General features: G+C 43.4%; 1 protein-coding gene and 1 non-coding gene across 2 annotated transcripts in view; both read left to right on the top strand.

The window, feature by feature from the left end:
- The window catches only part of LOC126092161 (uncharacterized), a 1,357,798-nt gene that overhangs the window by 886,985 nt on the left and 451,111 nt on the right, over positions 1–19,702 (top strand). The gene's annotated exons all lie outside the window — the stretch shown is intronic.
- On the top strand, positions 5,619–5,693 carry Trnas-cga (transfer RNA serine (anticodon CGA)). Its single transcript has one exon. It is a non-coding gene; the product is annotated as a tRNA-Ser (tRNA).

The following is a 19,702-nucleotide window of genomic DNA, read 5'->3' as shown; positions in this document are numbered from 1 at the left end:
ATTACCAGGCAAGTCTGAGACATTTGACCTGCTGTAGCTGCAGATCTGTGTTACAAACCAACCATATCGGTTCCTGGTTCATGGCTCGTGGTGCATGGATCCCAGTCGCAGTTGCTGGTTGCCTGTCTAAAGGCTTTCGGGCACAACAAAAATTTGGTATCTCATATTTCGTATAATTAATGACTGAATTTAAAAAATTACAATGCTGTCATAATCTTCCCATCTAAAGGTATAGTCTTATGTTAAGTGGCGGACATATAAGACATGTATCAACTTAGAGACTAGACATGTCTTGAGGCAGTAAGAGCCACTATGTGCAATTTATTTTTCTTTTGAGTCATCAGTCTTCTGACTGGTTTGATGTGGCCAGCAACGATTTCCTCTCCTGTGCCTACCTCTTCATCTCAGAGTAGTAATTGCAGCCTACGTCCTCAATTATTTGCTGGATGTATTCCAGTACCTCTCTTCCTCTGCACTTTTTGCCTTCTACAGCTCCCTCTAGTACCATGGAAGTCACTCCGATGTCTTAACAGGTGTCACACCATCCGGTGCCTTACCCTTGTCAGTGTTTTCCACATACTCCTTTCCTTTCCGATTTTACACAGAACCTCCTCATTCCTTACAATATCAGTTCACCCAATTTTCAACATTCGTCTGTAGTACCACATCTCAAATGCTTCACTTCTCCCCGAGTTTTCACTACCATACAATGCTGTGCTCCAGACGCACAATCACAGAAATTTCTTCCTCAAATTAAGGCCTATGTTTGAGACTAGTAGACTTCTCTTGGCCAGAAATGCACTTTTTGCCAGTGCAAGTCTGCTTTTGTTGTCCTCCTCCTTGTTCCATCCGTCATTAGTTCTTTTGCTGCCTAGTTATCAGAATTCCTTATCTATTCCAATCCCGATATTAAGCTTCTCGTTCTCCTCATTTCCGCTACTTCTCTTTGCTTTCGTCTTTCTTCCATTTACTCGCAATCAGTATTCTTTACTCATTAGACTGTTCATTCTGTTCAGCAGATCATGTAATTCTTCTTCACCTTCACTCAGGATAGCAATGTCATCAACGAATATCCTTTCACCTTGAATTTTAATACCACTGCTGAACCTTTCTTTTATTTCCCTCATTGCTTCTTCGATATACAGACTGAACAGTAGTGGCGAACGACTACATCCCTGTCCTACAACATTTTTAATCCGACCACTTCGTTCTTGGTCGTCCACTTTTATTCCCTCTTGGCTCATGTTATATATTATCCGTCTCTCCCTACAGCTTACCCCCTAGGTTTCTCAGAATTTCGAACATCTTGCACCATTTTACATTGTCGGATGTTTTTTCCACGTCGTTAAATCCTATGAACGTGTCTTTATTTTGCTTTAGTCTTTCTTCCATTATCAACCGCAAAGCCAAAACGCAAATTACTCCAGCTGTATTCCAGCAGCCTTTGATAATGAGAGCACTTAACGGCTTCCAGCAAACTCTAAACATAATCTCAAACATTAATAAAAATTCTTCGCTGATATCCCTATCCCACACAAAATGACGAATGGAAAAAAAAGTTTATTGCTTACTGTATTTACACTGTTCTTGCGGTGATACTTCAGCATCAGGCATCAAGTTTCTGTTTGTTATTTGTCTACTACTATCTCTATTTGTCTACTACTATCTCTATTCGTAACAGACTGTGCAGACGGTATCCACAAACACAACTGAATGTACCTCGAGAACTCTTGTCATTTTGCAGCATTGTGTACATTAATTGTTCCAGAATGAGAGTACTTAATGACTCTCAACAAGCTTTAAACATAATTTCAAAATTCTCCTGGCCTTCTTCTCGCTTACATGCTTACGCCAAGTATTGACCAGATGAACTCATTTGTAGAGTAATCAGAGGTTTGAAACTGCTTTATACACGGGAGTTCGATATTGTAAGGAATCGAGGATTTACTGATAGAAAGATACTCAGTGTGAGAACAAAAAGTCTTAACTGACGCTTTAGGTGTAGCGATGTTATCGTTCTAGACATCAGGAGTTACTACCTGCCTTCCGCTTGGATCACGCGTACCTCACCACTGACTACTAGTGTTAGACACGTACGGTTACTGTCAACAAGTATGGGCCTGAAGATGATGTTGTAACAACATCGAAACTAGTTGCCAATAAAACCAACACATTAATACAGCTGGAGGAATTACATCATTTTTAACATACCAAACTAAAAGTTTTTTGTTTTTTAATTTATATTACAAGTGCAACAGCTCAGCCAAATTAACGAGTATCTGAGAGAAAATCTGTTCATTAATGGAAAATGCCACTCTGATTAGCAGTATCGAAATATCCAGGTTAACAGAAAAAAAGTTGGATCTTACTGCCCACATATCACTCTCAGATGTATACGAGATTGTACGAATATCAATTTGCAATCGTAAGAACTGTACTGGCATTGGAGACGAACAAGAGGTATTGCTCGTTCAAACTTCCACGTCAGTTGATCGTAGTACCGAGAATGTTCACCGCAAAATGGTTACACCTGTAACTGAAACGTGGTGGTAGTCAAGGGAAGGCAGGATTCGGTTGCGATTGTGGACGGCGCCGCCATCAGATACTACTGGTTGCCTTTTACAGCTACACACAATTTATTTGAATCCAGTAATTCCAGACTCAACAATAAATAATAAATACCACACGCTATTAACCAAGGAATAAACAACAGTGTAAATAATAGTGTTTTCAGTGAGTTAAAATTTAGCAAATAACCATTATATACAGATACAACAGATAATGTTTTACAAGCAAGCCACTGTGATCTGGGCAAAAGGCCTTACACGCCAGGAATGTCAATAAATTAAGAATTGTTTAAAACTCGCTGCAACTTACAAATTATAGGTATTGAAATATTAAAGGCAAGTCGCCACAAACACAGCAGAAAGCATCAGACGCCAGCAATGGCTTTTAAGGCTTACTGCCAAAATGCAAATACCAAATTAGGATTTTAAGGCACATGACCACAATCACGGCTGAAGGCCTTACACGCCAGAAACGGCAGCAATATAAAAAAAATTTGAAACCTGCTGTAAAACAGCAAATACAACAGCAAATACAACAGCAAAAATTAATTAAAAAACAAACAACTGGTCACCAAACGGGTGAAATAAAATGACGGTACACTTTGTAACAGAACCCTTAACATCCACTGAACACTACACTGCTAGATTTATTCCAGAAGGCGACGTGAATTATTATCTAGACATATATAACCTTTAATGTAGGCATTACAAGGTATTGTAATAAATAATACAATAATAAAACACAAGGAGCAGTACATAAGTTTCTTAAAGGGTACTGAGGCAGATTACACTCGCAGAAGGCCTGGGCTGAATGATCGTTACACTGAACTACTGGCCATCAGACCTCCTTTTAGAACATACATGTCTTGCAAGAACCAAGGGGCCACAGACGGTGCTCCACGAATCGACCTCTGAGAAGGTCCGCAACAAACACCTTCGCGAGAGATGAGACAGGCAGCCAAGAGTTGCATTCACTTCAAAAGATGTTAACTCAGACTAGTGTCAGTCTAACGAATGACTGATGATAATCTTGCTGAAGCTACCTGACGTCCGATAAACCAAATGCAACGATGGAACACTTCGCCAAAGCCGGAACCGGCAATCTGCAGTAGTTCAAAATGGTTCAAATGGCTCTGAGCACTATGGGACTAAACTTCTGAGGTCATCAGTCCCCTAGAACTTAGGACTACTTAAACCTAACTAACCTAAGGACATCACACACTTCCATGGCCGAGGCAGGATTCGAACCTGCGACCGTAGCGGTCGGAAGGTTCCAGACTGTAGCGCCTAGAACCGCTCGGCCACCCCGGCCGGCAGTCTGCACTAGTCCAGAATACTGTGTTTAGAGCCCTTGGAACGAGAAAGGAATCATTACCACCAGAGTAGAGGAATCACCAACCGGCCTACAATCAAGAAAGCTGTCAAAACTACACGCCTTACCGGACAGCAGCGGCAAGGCGAGGAAACATACATTGCTGTTACATACACTAACCCCAGGGCAGGTAACTGGGGCGTTAGCGGCCCCCAGGAAAGGAAAATTGTCGCTGATTGAACTTAACAAATTGTAACAAGTAGAACCCAGTAAATAGTAATAAGAAGTCTAGGAAAGCTGATCAGATCCGCCTTCTCCGAGCACTGCACTCGCTGCTCTCCGCCTCGGCCACACTATGAGCAGCAATACGAACCCAAGTCACTGGAGTATCGCGGGATATCACATTGGTGGAGGTTTCTCTACTTGGATTGAAATGCACTCATCTAAAGGCTTTCTGGATCCGGTTTACGACGAGGTCGTTCACCCTCGTAACCACAGCCCTTCCATCCGGCAGTCCATGCCTGCCGCCAGCGGTCCCGGCGTGTTCTGGCAATGGGCGGACCTGGCTTCTCCTCTTGAGTCGCCAACCGAACTGGTACGCTCACACGACCCGGAAAAAAAACAACCGCAACGATGCCAACTAAACGATACCGTCTGGCCTGCAACACAGGGCGGAAACACACAAACAGCACCAACGCGAGCCGCAGCACGGCTCAGTAATTTAATCATAGCTATACTCAGGTCTAAAAGTTTTATCAGTGACGTAGGATGAGCAGCAGAACATTATTTTATGTAATATTCTGAAGTCTAATCGCGAGTACTTTGAAGCCTGGATGAGCTTGCGCGCAGAATGCAGTGCCGAAAAGGTGCAGTACTCTAAATACGGAGAGTGTTAATTAGTAATTAGCAACGTATTGTTTTATTGTCTTATAGAGTGTGAGCCAGAACTCCAGCGACAAAATGTCAGAGGTTGTTCAGGGATGCCTTCAGATATTTTGGTGTAAGTGACCCACAGCCTGCGGGGGCTCGTTACAGAGTAATAACGTAACTACGATTTATTATTCGGTTTGTTACCGCAGTCCTCCTCGTACTATGGAAAAAAAAGCTCCGCAACAGTGAAGAGCGGCTGGTCCTGGCGGAGGTTCGAGTCCTCCCTCGGGCATGGGTGTGTGTGTTTGTCATTAGGATAATTTACGTTAAGTACTGTGTAAGCTTAGGGACTTATGACCTTAGTAGTTAAGTCCCATAAGATTTCACAGACACATTTGAGCAACAGTGAAGAAGCCTGTAATACGCTATAATCATACCGTACAACACACAACACAGAGTAATGCAACAAGCCTGAGATGCTAAAGTACTGCGAAGTGTTTCCCGTAGATGCGGGAGCAGTTCAGCGTAGCGTCCTTTTGCCGCTCTTCCAGCGCATTCAGTGAACCCGTACACAAGCTGCATATCGGCCAACTCTTCATGTGTATACCTATCAACAGTAGTGCTGTGTGTCACTGTTATCGCACAAATAACGCTGACGGATAACAAAAACCCTAGACACAATCCAGCAGTAATGAATACAGGCTTGGCAGGGCATTACTGCTGTCAACAGTATACATCGTGAGCGAATGGAAACAAGACACAGTGCCCAGAATGAGATATTCACTCTACAGCGGAGTGTGCGCTGATATGAAAATGATATGAGACGAGGTACCGGCAGAAGTAAAGCTGTGAGGACGGGGCGTGAGTCGTGCTTGGGTAGCTCAGTTGGTAGAGCACTTGCCCGCGAAAGGCAAAGGTCCCGAGTTCGAGTCTCGGCCAGGCACACAGTTTTAATCTGGCAGGAAGTTTCAAGACACAGTGCAGTTTGCACCGCTGTGCACTATTTTCAGTGGCGCAAGAAACTAAAAGGACTCCAGCAACTCTGTAACAAGCCGCCGAAGACAGTGGGTCGGTTATACCAAAGTACGCAGAAGGTATCCCTGAACAAGCTCTGACAGTTTTTCGGTGATATTGGTTCACTCTGTATAGCCAGCTTTCAAAGCAACTGAGCAGCCGTTGGTCATTAAGTGGTAATAGACTGTTTGATTTAGCAGTTTCAGAAGAACGTTGCTGACTGTTCTCGACAAGAAATTACTATTGCTGCGGAAGATTCCCAAATATGGTAGTAGATATGTTACACTGCGCTCCTGATTAAGTTGACGCTCGTACAGAAAAACTGGCTCATTCATATTACTTAAAACAACATTTAAACACCGCAAACACTTTTCCACTTTGCAGCACCCTTGGCTGCAACAATCTTAGAGTGCTTCCGGTACCATAAAGCGCTTCGTATGTTTTACGATGCTCCTTTTACGTAGTCGGGCGTGCATTTCGCCTGAGCAGACAAGACGCTCCCCCCTCTCCGTAGTCCACTGTCAGTGGTCCTGCAACGAAGTAACGCTGTGGACGAGAGCGAGCAACAAACTCTGCACCTAAAAGCGTCCTCAAACGAGATATTAACGCGAGCGCTGACTAGTTTCCAACGTGATTAATCAGCGGTCTGGAAAGACCATGCTGGACGTAATAGACCGTTACTTGGGGTACGCGAGAGTTAAGTGCATCTGCTGAATGCGGGTGACTGTAATGGGTGTGGTGTCATGTTTAGGAGGCTAGGGCTGGTGATGTAGTAGTAAAGGGCGTGCTTGGAAACCGAAAAACAGCGGTCAGCCCATGGCATGCAACATTTTTGCCTTTGAGTTACCCTTCAGTTCCCAAAGATGTGAAGATCCGCTTAGAATGACACGTTTAACTATATGCCACGTTTTCCTGGTAGGATTTCTGGGATAATTCCATGTCGGAAAACTGTTGTCTATTTGCAAGACTTTCTCACGGCCGTTAAACCACCCGGAATAATTTATTTGTACACAATGTCAAATCAGAAACCTTTCAGTTGTCTAATTTCCAGATTGTTATTTTATTGGGCTAAAGTTTCGGCGATATATTGCGCCATCTTCAGGCACCTGTGTACAGACAACTACGGTAACAGCATGAAATAAATAACAAAAAGGGCATGGTGCAAGCCTTATATACAGTACTTGTTACGGCGTAAAGTCAAGCGCCGGCACACCAGTCGGGAATGACAGGGAAGAGAAGGCTGTGAGAAGAAGTCAGCCAGTTGCACGCTGACCGGTCCTCCTTCCAGCCTCCAAGACGACAACGCGACAACAGTGGCCCCTATATAATGAGGACGCAGGCGCCGCAACCGACTGGTGACGGCCCAGTTCGACAGCACGTTCAAGATTACCCACTTGGTTAGCAGCGTCAACGTTAGGCACTTCCGTAGCACTTCACGGAAGACTTTTGTCACAGATCAGCAGTCACTGCAAAGACTGATTATTTCGCATGTCGCCCTTTGCTTGCGACGCATCTGTGTGATTGCCAAAGTTAAGCATTGTAATTTTCGTATTGTAATAAAACTCATCAATACAACTTGTTTGATTGTTTGTCTAACGAACCGCGTATGCAGAATTCCTAGACACTACAGTGGTAAAGTGTAATAACATAACAATACCTATATGTAGAGGAAGTTACATCAAAGTTACAGAAAAATTAAGGAATGAAAGAAGAGAACAGTTGTACACTGTATTAAAATGTTGACATTATCTTTCATTTTCAAATTTCTGTAATATGTGCTTCACGGTTTCGCTCCACCGGGAAGTCTGAGGATAGGGAGGAAAATATATATGTCGTATAATTCTAAAAAAAAATCCACTAAACAGAGGTCAACATTGCACGTTATGGGTAGGTAATCACGGTGTAATGCTAATGCAATGCCCGTAAACAAATGGAGTAAATATGACTATATTGTTTCACTCCATTGCATTAGCGTTGCACCGTGATCATATAGGCATAACGTCCAATGTTGACCACTGTTTAGTAGGTTCTTGTTCAAACGTTCAAATGTGTGTGAAATCTTATGAGACTTAACTGCTAAGGTCATCAGTCCCTAAGCTTACACACTACTTTACCTAAATTATCCTAAGGACAAACACAAACACACACACCCATGCCCGAGGGAGGACTCGAACCTCCGCCGGGACCAGCCGCACAGTACTACGTTCTTCTTTACAATTATAGGACACGTATATTTTGCTCCCTACTTGATGTTACTACAATGTGCAACTGTTCTCTGATTTTCCTCCTTAATTTATCTGTAACTTTGACGTCACGTCGTATACAGTTTGCTATTGTTATGTTATTACATATTACCACTGTGTATAAGAGTTGCACCATCCTCTTTTTGTTATCTATTTTAAACTGTTACCATTGTTGTCTGTACACAGGTGCCATCGCCGAACTGGTAGCCCAATAAAATAACATTTTGGAAATTAGACGGCCGGAACGTGTCTGATTCGACGTTCTGTGCTGAACAGCCAAGTCCCGTAACCATCTCTGAAAAGATGGACATACAGAGAATTATTATTATTATGTTTTGGAAGGGTGAAACTTTTTGCTGGCACAGAGCCTACTCCTGTCGTACAGCAGCAAGAGGTCTCTGGGGCCTAACGTTCCCACCACCAACAGTGTTACAAGCCCTTACTTCATAACAAGCACTTACTTCATGATACACGGTGGAGAAGTTCTGAAATCGAAACGACATCATTGCCGCAAAATATTGTGATCAGGAACTTATGATTTTTTCGGCCAAATAATGGTGGTGAAAATTTCCTCCACAGCCAGGAATAGAAATCTCTGACGTGTCACTCCAAGCTAAAGGCTTGCTTAACCATCTCGACTGCGGAGGCGGTTATCACTCTAAGTAATTTCAGTGGAGTCACAACCCACATTTGGGTGACCAGGCATATGTTGTGACGAACGCGGATGTAGCGGTCGAACCCTGGGATAGCTTAATCAGCTTGCTGACACCGCAGTTTACAAAAAGAGCAGACAAGTAAGATTAGCGTGTAATATTCAATCAATGATAAGATCATCAGAGACGGATGGCTAGTTAGGATTATGGAAATTGTATAGTATAGTAGCAGTTACAACCCCCCCCCCCCTCCTGCCCTCTGCCTACCTTCGCCCTCCCCTTCCCTCTCCCACCATGATTGCTTAAAAAATCTAGATCCCATATGTTGCCTGGAACTTCCAATTACTCTACAAATGAGTTAATAAGTTAAATATTTGAGAAAAACTTTTAAAAAAAGGTTTTAAATTACGTTTAAAGTTTGTTGGAACTCTGTAAGTGCTCCCATTATCCAGCAATGGATTACTGTGGCCTGTGTAATTGCTCCATTTTAAGTGAAAGTTACTTTTTCAAGCACCTACATATTTATGACGTATCTCCTCCAAATGTGTAGTTCAGTGAGAATTTTGCAGATGCATTCGATGAGTATATTCGGATACTATCGGCAACGTGTTTTGCGAATAGAGTTAGCGGTAAATAAGTAATACATATTACGGTATGACTAACACAGAAGAGTTACAGAATAGACAAGGAAAATGTAGTAAGGGATAAACTTTTCTGCTATCGTCATTTTGTGACGGGTTATCAGCGAGAAAGTCCGCCCCCGGTAGCTGCGTGGTCAGCGCGACAGAATCCTTCGGGCCCGGGTTCGGTTCCCGGCAGGGTCGGAGATTTTCTCCACTCAGGGAGTAGGTGTTGTGTTGTCTTAATCATCATCAGCTCATCCCCATCGACATGCAAGTCGTTGAAGTGGCGTCAGATCTAAAGAGTTGCACCTGGCGAACGGTCTACCCGACGGGAGGCCCTCGTCAGACGACATTTACATGTATCAGCGAGAAAAAGTTTCACAAAGGTTTGAAATTAAGTGTGAAGTCTGTCATAAGTCACTAAGTGCTGTCATTCTTAAATACTGGATGAATATAGTCGGGGTATTTGCACACAGTGAGTTACATTGCCTAAGCACCCATGCTAAGTTTCTTGTTGTAACAGTCGTCTTACTGTGTCACACCTTTAGCATTAGATTATAACTGTAACGTTTATTGCTACAGTAAGGTGTGATGTTTATGTCTAACAAAGAACAGTTATATCAAGTGGTATGCTGGCTGCATATCTGATTACGGGTATATGAGTATTTACCTGACCATGTTTTACACAATATGTCGACCAGCAAGAAAGCATACCAGTAAACCCAAACTAATTAAAACCTGTGCGCGATAATGACAAATTAGAGGTACGAACATTCCGATCTACTCGATCTTACTACGTCCCTGTAAATTTGAATAAGTACAAAAGTGGTACGTATGCGAAAATCCATAAACTGTGTGAAATAAGTTTCTTGCCTCGTATTGGTGCCGTCTTGGATAACGCGTTGTTCTGCTCTCAGCACTATGAAACTAACTGCAATAGCAAAAGCAAAATACAAGATACTTGACTGAGACACATTTAAAATTTATTTGAATAAAAACGACTTGGACTTGGGAGGCGGAACATGACTGTGGAGAATGATTGTAATATCTTACTTGAAAATCTTACTATACTATGAACTGACTTGCAATTGTTAAGCCATATTATAAGAATTACATTTAAGCAAACAAAAAAAAATCTTAGTGTTCTGTCTTACGGCAGGTTTTGTCATGGGGGAAGCCTCGTCAGAGAGTTCCACCGCATGAGCGTCTAGAGAAGTGATTCCAATGGTGGTTTCCCGTTGCCTTCCACTGGTGATGATGAAATGATAATGAGAACAACACAACACCCAGTCTCTGAGCGGAGAAAAATCTCCGACCCAGCCGGGAATCGGATCCGGGCCCCTTGGCGTGAAAGACAGCCGCGCTGACCACTCAGCTATCAGGGCGGACTTTAAGCAAAGAAATGATCTTTAAAAAAATACGATAAAAATCTTGGCGTCTTATTCAGATTCATTCTACAGCAAAAGTGCATAAATACGTGAATATTGATTACCTTATTGTACATTGATGTAACAACATGTAGAAAGATTCTTCATCAAAATTCCATAATAATATTTGTAGTATTTTATTCATTTTACATCAAATCTTATTTCCTCCGTAAATCATTAATACACAACACTGAAATTATCACACTGAATATTTAATACTAAACGACTGCCCACTCCGGAGCATCGCAGCAGACACTGCCAGCCTCGGTCGCGCTACTCCTGCTCCTCATGAGCTACAACTGCCTACCATCGCGCGTCCTAATACAAGCTCTTTGCTACACATACGCTGTCTCAGTGATAGCTGCTCGCAACTTTATATCACACGTACCTCTGTGTAATCGATATATCGCTTATGCTCTTGAATAATATGTTACAATTTTCATTGTATGTACTTATTTCACAATTTTCATTGTATGTACCTATTTCATACTTCTTATTTATGTCAACATTTTTAATTTTTAAAGTCGCTCAAAAATCATTCGAAATGTTGAAAATGATCTTTTCATTGTCCCTGGAAGCCGTTATGTAGACGGTCTTCAAGTGAGACCGGGAACGAAGAACCGGCTTAGCCACATACTAAAGTAGGCAGTATAGGAGGTAAGCATAAATTAATGAACTGTGTAACATCCCACCAGTCACTTATCTGGTTTTGGCGTGTGTTCACCCCAGTTAATTGACTAACAGATCAACAGAGAGTGCAAAACTGCCGCAATATCGGATAACGCAAAGAATGTAATAAGGCCCTGTGACTCCTGATTGAACTGCGGTGTCAGTGTTGACATTAATTGATTCAGAATTGATAACTAAAAAGGTGTGCACATTGATGTTATATTCAGCTATTGAACACCAGATGCAAATGTTGAACATAAAATTAATTAAGAAAGTGACTCTGGATTTCAACTACTTGGTTGAAAACAGATGCAGTCGATTAGCACAAATTTATTTTAACTCACGACCTTCAGTCATCAGATTACATGACTCTCCTAACAGGCAGTGGGAATAAACTGCGTTTCCGTGGAGTAAAGCACGATAAATCAAAATTAATTCCTATCGACTGACCCAGGCGTAATGCGAAGTGCGAGAAGAATTCTACAATACATGGCCCATGAAACCCTCGTGGAAACTTTGCCAACGTGACCCAACAAATTAATCAGTGGCCTAACTCAAGCTGGAGTGGGCGTAATATCACCGAATTCAGTGTGGCGGGGCGTCGACGTTTTGAGGATGTCGGCTGGCCTCATAGTGCTGCAAGGCTGCGCTCGTCTATTCACTCCTAGCTATCTTGCTCAGTACATAGCTGAAAAAAACTTTCTCTCTCCAAGCTCAATTGTTCCGTTTAAGTCCTAAACTGCAGAGATGCTCACTCTCTCTTAGGCAAGCTGAGTAAAGAGTGCCACATCCGCACTCTAGGCAAGCTGGGAATGGAAGACCTCTACGGGGACTTCTTCCAGTCCACTCTTCGCCTCGGTTTCCCCTCCAGCAAAATCAGTTACGCTAATTGCAGCGCAAGTCGCGTTAATTATGCATCGCTTCCCAGCGCCGACCAATGCCTGCTCCAGGAAGTGAACAAATTCCCACAAAATTTCCCTTCCTCTCAACTTCTGCTATTTAGCTCCTCCCAGACCACCCATCAAGGTTAGCGTCTGCACAAAACACCAATTTTTCCGGAATTCTGACTGCCAGGAGAGTACTTCAAATTCCTTGGTCCTATGATCCCATCTGAGGCCGGCGTATTTCATTCTGTCGCTCTTCACTTGATTTACTTCAGAATCTGTGGACTGTGAATTCAGCATGAAGTTGCTATAGTTACGAACACACATATTTTGGCCTTTGTTGACCGCTCCACCGTAGCTTTGCGCAGCTTACTCACATCTTTCACTGAAAACGGGACGACGGACATTTATCAACAGGTGTACAAGTTCTCCATCTGCTTCCCAGCACACCAGCATGGGGTCAACCACCCACTCACTGTCACTCATCTTAAGGCAGCTGGAGGCCACGCCCCGTTACCGCTTTCTCAGAGCTTGAGCTGCCCCAAGCTGCCTATTTTCGCTTCCCTTCGCTGCTCCCTAGCCGGCCACGGTGAACTCTGTATACTTTCCTGGGATAAACTAGCCTCCAGTAATTCGATGCATTTCCACAAAGTTCTTCATGTCGTGTGAATTACTTTAAAACCATCACCCGACATTAATTATTCCAATACGTCCATACTATACCCTCCACAAGATGCATTGTGCCTTGTCAGTCATATTTGTTCAGCCCTTCTATTCGCTCAACGTGAGTTAGGTGATCTTTAATGACTTCATGTAAGGGGCATAGTTCTTGCCATCTTACAACTGATTGGGGATTGAGGTCAATTCTTAATAAACAATCTTCAACAGACTGAAGATTGCAAGATTCGCAACTAAAGTACTCGACTGTCCTACATAATAGAATTAGCAGAGAACAGGAATTTTACTCGCTATTCTCGCTCCCAAGCAATACCTTCACTGTAGATTGACATGCACTTGAACAACGAACAAACGTGTTGTCTTTGGAATAACACTTCAATAGCATCAATAGCGTCCCATGTGTAGCTCTGATATCACTTACATATGCGTATGTAATGTATCTTATATTTTCATAAATTAGAACTCTGAAACAGCATTTATAGTTTTTAAATATTTTTACCTTATTTGCTATTTTTTGGACGCCGCCAGATTTTATTCCTATGTTTGTAGTACCCAGACTCAGACTTCAGCATTCTCGTCTTTTGCAAGATCCCAGTATGAAGGTGACAAGAGAAAGGAACATTAGCTTTTGAAAGAAGCTCCGAGACTTGCGTGGCACCAACGATGTGGCTATTCGCATACTTACCTCTGTTCCACTTACTTCTAAACCAAAGATGTATTTCGAAATAAATTTCTGATTTTAAGTTTTCTACTATTTGTACTAATACAGAAACTTCAATGTACTTTCCAAAGAAACTAGACTGGCACATGGCAAAGTTTTCAACAATGACCAAACCAAAAAGGAGTTCAGCCTCAACCACCGGGCCATAGCACTGGGTCGGTGGCTAACGCTTCCAAGCATACACTTTCTTTTGAGTTACAGACCCATGTTGGAAACATGGCACTGCGTGTCTAATGACACCATCGCTGACAGGACGTGAAATCCTAATTTTTCTTTTTCCTTTTCGAACTGTACCGCCGCTCTCTCTACGACGGGTGTACCAGGGATGATCAGAAACTGACGTTATAAGGCCGATATTCTTGCTGTTTCGTCTGTTATAGGGAAATTAGTAGTGTGTGGTAATTCTGATACATGCGGTTGGTAACTGTGCAGTGTTTCTGCCACGCTCCACCTACAGCGCTAGCTGTTGTTGAACACAAACAGTAACTCGTTTGGAAAACTGGTCTCAAGAAGAACTCCGCTTCTGTGATCGAAACATGAAACTACAGCTAAAATTCAGCGGCAGCTGGTGGATGTTTACGGAGAGATTAATGTTTCGTCAGCATGTCACAACAGTGTTGAAAAGTTTGCGGCCGGTAGAGAAAACGCCATCGACGAGGATTACAGTGCCCCGCCCTACACGGCATGAATAGATTTGAAGGCACCTCACGTGGAGGAGATGGTTCAGGACAGCAAGAAGACCACTTTATGGTGTATGACGATAGAATTGGAAATGTCGGCTGAAAGCGATCGTCACAGTGTTCAAGATGTTACGCAGGATAGTTTGTTCCCAATCGATTCCACGAAGGCTGACTAACCAACACAATTGGAAGCATATTTGGGCAAGTCTGCAATTTTTTGCAACGTTGTTCCGCCAGAGCCAATAGCTTTCTTCCCCACATTGTCACGGGTGACGGAACATGGATCCAGCACTACAACCCCAGACTTACCTATATGGAACAAAATCGTCATAACTTCTGAACGATTTGCGTTAGGACTTTCAAATTGCACGGCCGACCGCGGGGCATGATGGGAATTAGTATGCACTGTATGGTTTGGTTTAGCGACGAAGCCCACTTTCGTTTGAATGGGTTCGTCAATAAGCAAAATTGAGGCGTTTGGGGGACTGAGAATCCGTATTTCGCGATCGAGAAGTCTCTTCAGCCCCAACGGGTGACAGTGTGGTGTGCAGTGTCCAGTCACGCAATAATCGTTGCGATATTCTTTGATGGCACTGTGAAGATGATTTCATTTCCATTATCCAAAGTGACGCTGATTTCGCAAGACGTGGTTCGAGCAAGACGAAGCCCGACCCCATCCAAGCTGAAGAGTGTCTGACGAGCATTTTGAGGACCGCGTTCTTGCTATAGGGTGCCCGGCGGTCACTGACATGAGCACCGATTGGTCCATACTTCCCGGACCTCATCAAGTACGGCATTACTTTGTGGAGTAATCGGTTTTAGTATCACTTCATAACCTGAACTATTGCATTCGCCTGCGAGAACGCAGCATTTTGAATAACATCATTGGCTTGTTAGCGTTCCGTAATTTTTAACACACTGGGGTATTCCGTGACTTTACTAACGATTTTTGTAGTAAACGTGACTACGGAAGGACGTATTTTCAAAGATGGGTTACTTCTATTGTTAAAAACATACGACGGCCACAATTGCTGCGAGATATAAGAAAATATTAATTTTTGTCAGTATACGCTCTAGTAAGAAGCTGAATACATACTGTAATAGTTGAGCAGTGAGAAGAACGTTTTTATGAAATAATAATTGTTATCTTAAAAGGCAAACTTTTCCTCACTATTGAAGTGAATATTGTGCTCATCTTTCCTCTCCTAGTAAAGGCGATACAAAGTGCAAGTAAGCAGAAGACTTAGGATATTGAATGCTGGGTAGCACTGTGAGATCCCTGTTTAATACCACAGTCTTTTGGAATGAAGGGATCCTCTTTTGTGAAAAGCGTAAACTGTGGAACTTGCCCTAGCGACACAGACTATCATAGTTGTTCAGAATCGTATCGTCTGACTTGCTCTTCAATAACAGCGTCAAGAATTTTTCGGAGCTGCATTACGACGCAGATTTTGAAAAGCTGTTTCTTACACTGGCAGCTAAGAAAATCCACACTAAATATTTTATTTTCGATGAAAAAGTCAATTTCAATTTAAGAAAAGAAGACCTGGTAAGAGTAAGGAACAGTAGTCACAATTAATTTTGCAGCGGGAAGTTACGAGGCTGCCTGTCTGTTTGTTCTTTTTGTTCTTATCAGGAACACCTAATAATTTTTCTAGTGGAGTCATTAGAAGGTCATCGACAGTATCGATGTTCCGACACTTCAGAGGGTCATGCAGAATTTCGCTATTCGTCTGCACCTCATCATCGCCAATGATGGCAGGCATATCGAACATGTCAAACCAAAATCCGAATATCTGTAGTGACGTTTACATGTTGAATAAAGTGTGTGCACGCCATAGTTTGTAAATAATTTACGTTTTTTTTCGTATAGTTCAATAATTGTCACCTTGTAAGTGATCGCTAGTGGAGTGGAAACACTCATTCTCTTCAACGAGAAAGAAGTTTAAGGTGACGCCACAATGTTTTGGGCGATTTTAGAAAGAGGGAACACAAGGACCGCCTACCGATACTGCGAGAACTAGACACGACTGCGAAAGCAAACAGAAGGAAACGGCCAGGACTTTTCACCGAGGCGTCATCTTCCTGCACGACAACGCGCGACCACGTAAAGCAAAGAAGACGACCGTGCTGTTGGAGCGGTTTCGTTGGGAAATCGTCGACCACCGTCGCTAGCGGCCGGACCCCGCCCCAAGAGATTTTCGCTTTTATCGTCACTCGTAGGAGCACATAGTACGCCGACGGTTCGTTTCAGCCAAGGAGGTGGAACACTTCGCAACGACGTGGCTGAACACTCGAGGACAGGATTTTCACCAGTTTTTTTTTTTTCCTTTATTGGGTTTCGAGTCCCCCTAAAGGGGGCGGGCTGGCAGCAGCTTATTACGCCGCTCTTCAGCCTACGGAATTTGTTTTAAAAAGATGAAGATAATAAAAAATAATAACAGTTGGCGATAAAATCGGTGACTTAAAGGTAAAAATGGCAGAAAATTCTGGAGCGTAAAACATAAAACACAGGGTCGATGAAGCGAATAAAACACATAGGAAGCAGTAAAACAATAGACAGTCAATTAAAAAAAACACGGCGACATTCTGGGTTCTGTTCGCAAGAGATATAAAAAGCACACCCAGCGACAGCATGATTTCTGTTCGCAACACTGTGGAAGGATGCACAACACCGAACACTCACTTAAACACTGCGCTAAAAGTTGGCACAAATACGACATACCACACCCGAGAGCAGGTGCGGGAAGCTGGTCAGATGACGGGAAAAAGGGGGGGGGGGGAAGGAGAGGAAAAGTGAAGGGGGAGGGGGGAAATAAGCCAATGGAAGAGGAGGATCCATAAGAGGGGTGGGGGGTGCTGAGCAGACAGGCCAGGGATTAGGGAAGGCAGAGGAGGGGAGTACGAAAGGACTCGGGGGGAGGGGGAGAGAAAGGAGATGATTGGCGGGGAGAAAACACAGGATGGGAGGGGGGAGGAAGAGGGAACCCAGGGAAAGGACGGAGGAAAGGAGGGGGGGTTGAGGATCAGAGTTGATAGGAAGGATAAATGGAGGGAGAGAGGGCATCATCCGGGAGGGGGAGCTGATGGAAGCCACCATGGGAAAGGAGATGTAGGGTGTAGAGATAGAGGGTAGGGGGGACACAACGATGAAGACGTGGCAGGGGGCGGGGATGGGAGAGGAGAGGAGCAACCAGGGGGTGAGGGGGTTCAAGACGGCGGGAGGTCTAGAGGATGCGGATATGTTCGAGGAATAGGAGCAGATGGGGGAAAGGAATGAGATCATAGAGGATCTGCGTGGGGGACGGGAGGCGTATACGGAAGGCGAGGCGGAGTGCATGACGCTCAAGAATTTGGAGGGACTTATAGAATTTGGGGGGGGGGGCAGATATGCAGGAAGGACTGGCATAACAGAGGATGGGACGGATTAAGGATTTGTAGGTGTGGAGTATGGTAGAGGGGTGCAACACCCACGTCCGGCCAGAGAGGAGTTTGAGGAGTCGGAGGCGGTTGTGGGCTTTGGATTGGATGGAGCGGAGATGAGGGATCCAGGTGAGGTGACGGTCAATGGTGAGGCCAAGGTAGGTGAGGGTGGGGGTGAGGCGGACAGGACGTGCGCAGACAGTAAGGGAGAAATCCAGGAGCCGGAAGGAGCGAGTGGTACGACCTACGATGATTGCCTGGGTCTTGGAAGGATTGAGTTTCAGGAGCTTTCACCAGCAGGGTATATTCGATCTTATCCCACGAAGCGACACGTGTCTGAACAGGTATGGAGACCACGTCGAAAACTAACCTAATGTACCAGGTAATCAGAAAGTCAGTATAAATTTGAAAAACTTAATAAACCACGGAATAATGTAAATAGAGAGGTAAAAATTGACACACATGCTTGGAATGACATGGGGTTTTATTAGAACAAAAAAAAAAGGCCGAAGTTCACAAAATGTCCTACAGATGGCGCTGGACAGCAAAACTTCAGTGACTGCGCTTGACAGTCGTGTATAAAAGGAGCTGTAGTGAGTGAGAATCAAATGCGCCAACAGTCGCAGCATGTTGACGTTACCTGAAAAGGCGCTTTTTGTGAAGGTGTATTATCAGAATGTTAGACGCGTGAAGGCTCTCTTGCGCGCGTCGTTTGGTGATGATCGTGTGCTCAGCCACCTCTTTCGTCATGCTTGACCTCCCAGGTCCACAGACCTCAGTCCGTGCGATTATTGGCTTTGGTGTTACCTGAAGTCGCAAGTGTATCGTGATCGACCGACATCTCTAGGGATGCTGAAAGACAACATCCGACGCCAATGCATCACCATAACTCCGGACATGCTTTACAGTGCTGTTCACAACATTATTCCTCGACTACAGCTATTGTTGAGGAATGATGGTGGACATATTGAGAATTTCCTGTAAAGAACATCATCTTTGCTTTGTCTTACTTTGTTGTGCTAATTATTGCTATTCTGATCAGATGAGAGACTGGAACGCAATAGTTGGAGATAAAGAGGTACAGCCAGCTGTTGGACGCTACGGCCTTGGTAAAAGGAATGATAGAGGAGACCGACTTATAGAATTTTGTAACAGGAATCAACTGATAATATCGAATACGTGGTTCCAACATCACCCCCGTAGAAGATACACCTGGAAGTCACCAGGGGATAGAGAACGATACCAAATTGATTACATTCTAGTCAAAAATAGATTTAGAAATCAACTAAAAGACTCTAGAGCATACGCAAGCCCAGATATTGTGAGTGATCACAACCTGGTTGTTGCGGAATGCCGACTCAAGTTCAAATGCATAAGAAAGAAAACAGGAAATGAAAAACTGGATATAGGGAAGCTTGGAAACCGTGAGACGCAGAAGGAGTTCCAAGAAAGGGCTAAGGATCTAATTCAACAGCATCCTATAGAGAATGTAGAACAACATTGGGAAAATATGAGAGATGGCCTAATAAAAGCAGCTGAAGAGATAATTGGAAAACAAAAACCTGAAAAGAGGAAGGAGTGGATAACTGATGAAATAATACTTATGTTTGAGGAAAGAAGGAAGCTCAAAAATAATGAAACGGAAGAAGGGAAAACGGAATACCGAGTGCTTAGGAACAAAATCAACAGGAAGTTGAAGCAAGTAAAAGAAAGATTCCTTGAAGACAGATGCAAAGAAGTTGAAGACCTTCTGAAGAAAGGGAACCTTGAATTAGCATACAAAACAGTGAAACGCTTCTTCTCAGGAGGACAAAGGATTAGATGTAATGCCCTAATAAGAGAGGATAATAAGATGGTGTATAATCATGAAGATATAGCACTTACGTGGAAGGAATACCTAGAGAAATTATGTGGAGGCAACGTACAAGATGACATGAT

This window comes from Schistocerca cancellata, chromosome 7, assembly GCF_023864275.1.
Source record: "Schistocerca cancellata isolate TAMUIC-IGC-003103 chromosome 7, iqSchCanc2.1, whole genome shotgun sequence".
Lineage (NCBI taxonomy): Eukaryota > Metazoa > Arthropoda > Insecta > Orthoptera > Acrididae > Schistocerca > Schistocerca cancellata.
Note: the sequence above shows the minus strand (reverse complement) of the source record. Positions and strands in the feature narration are given on the sequence as shown.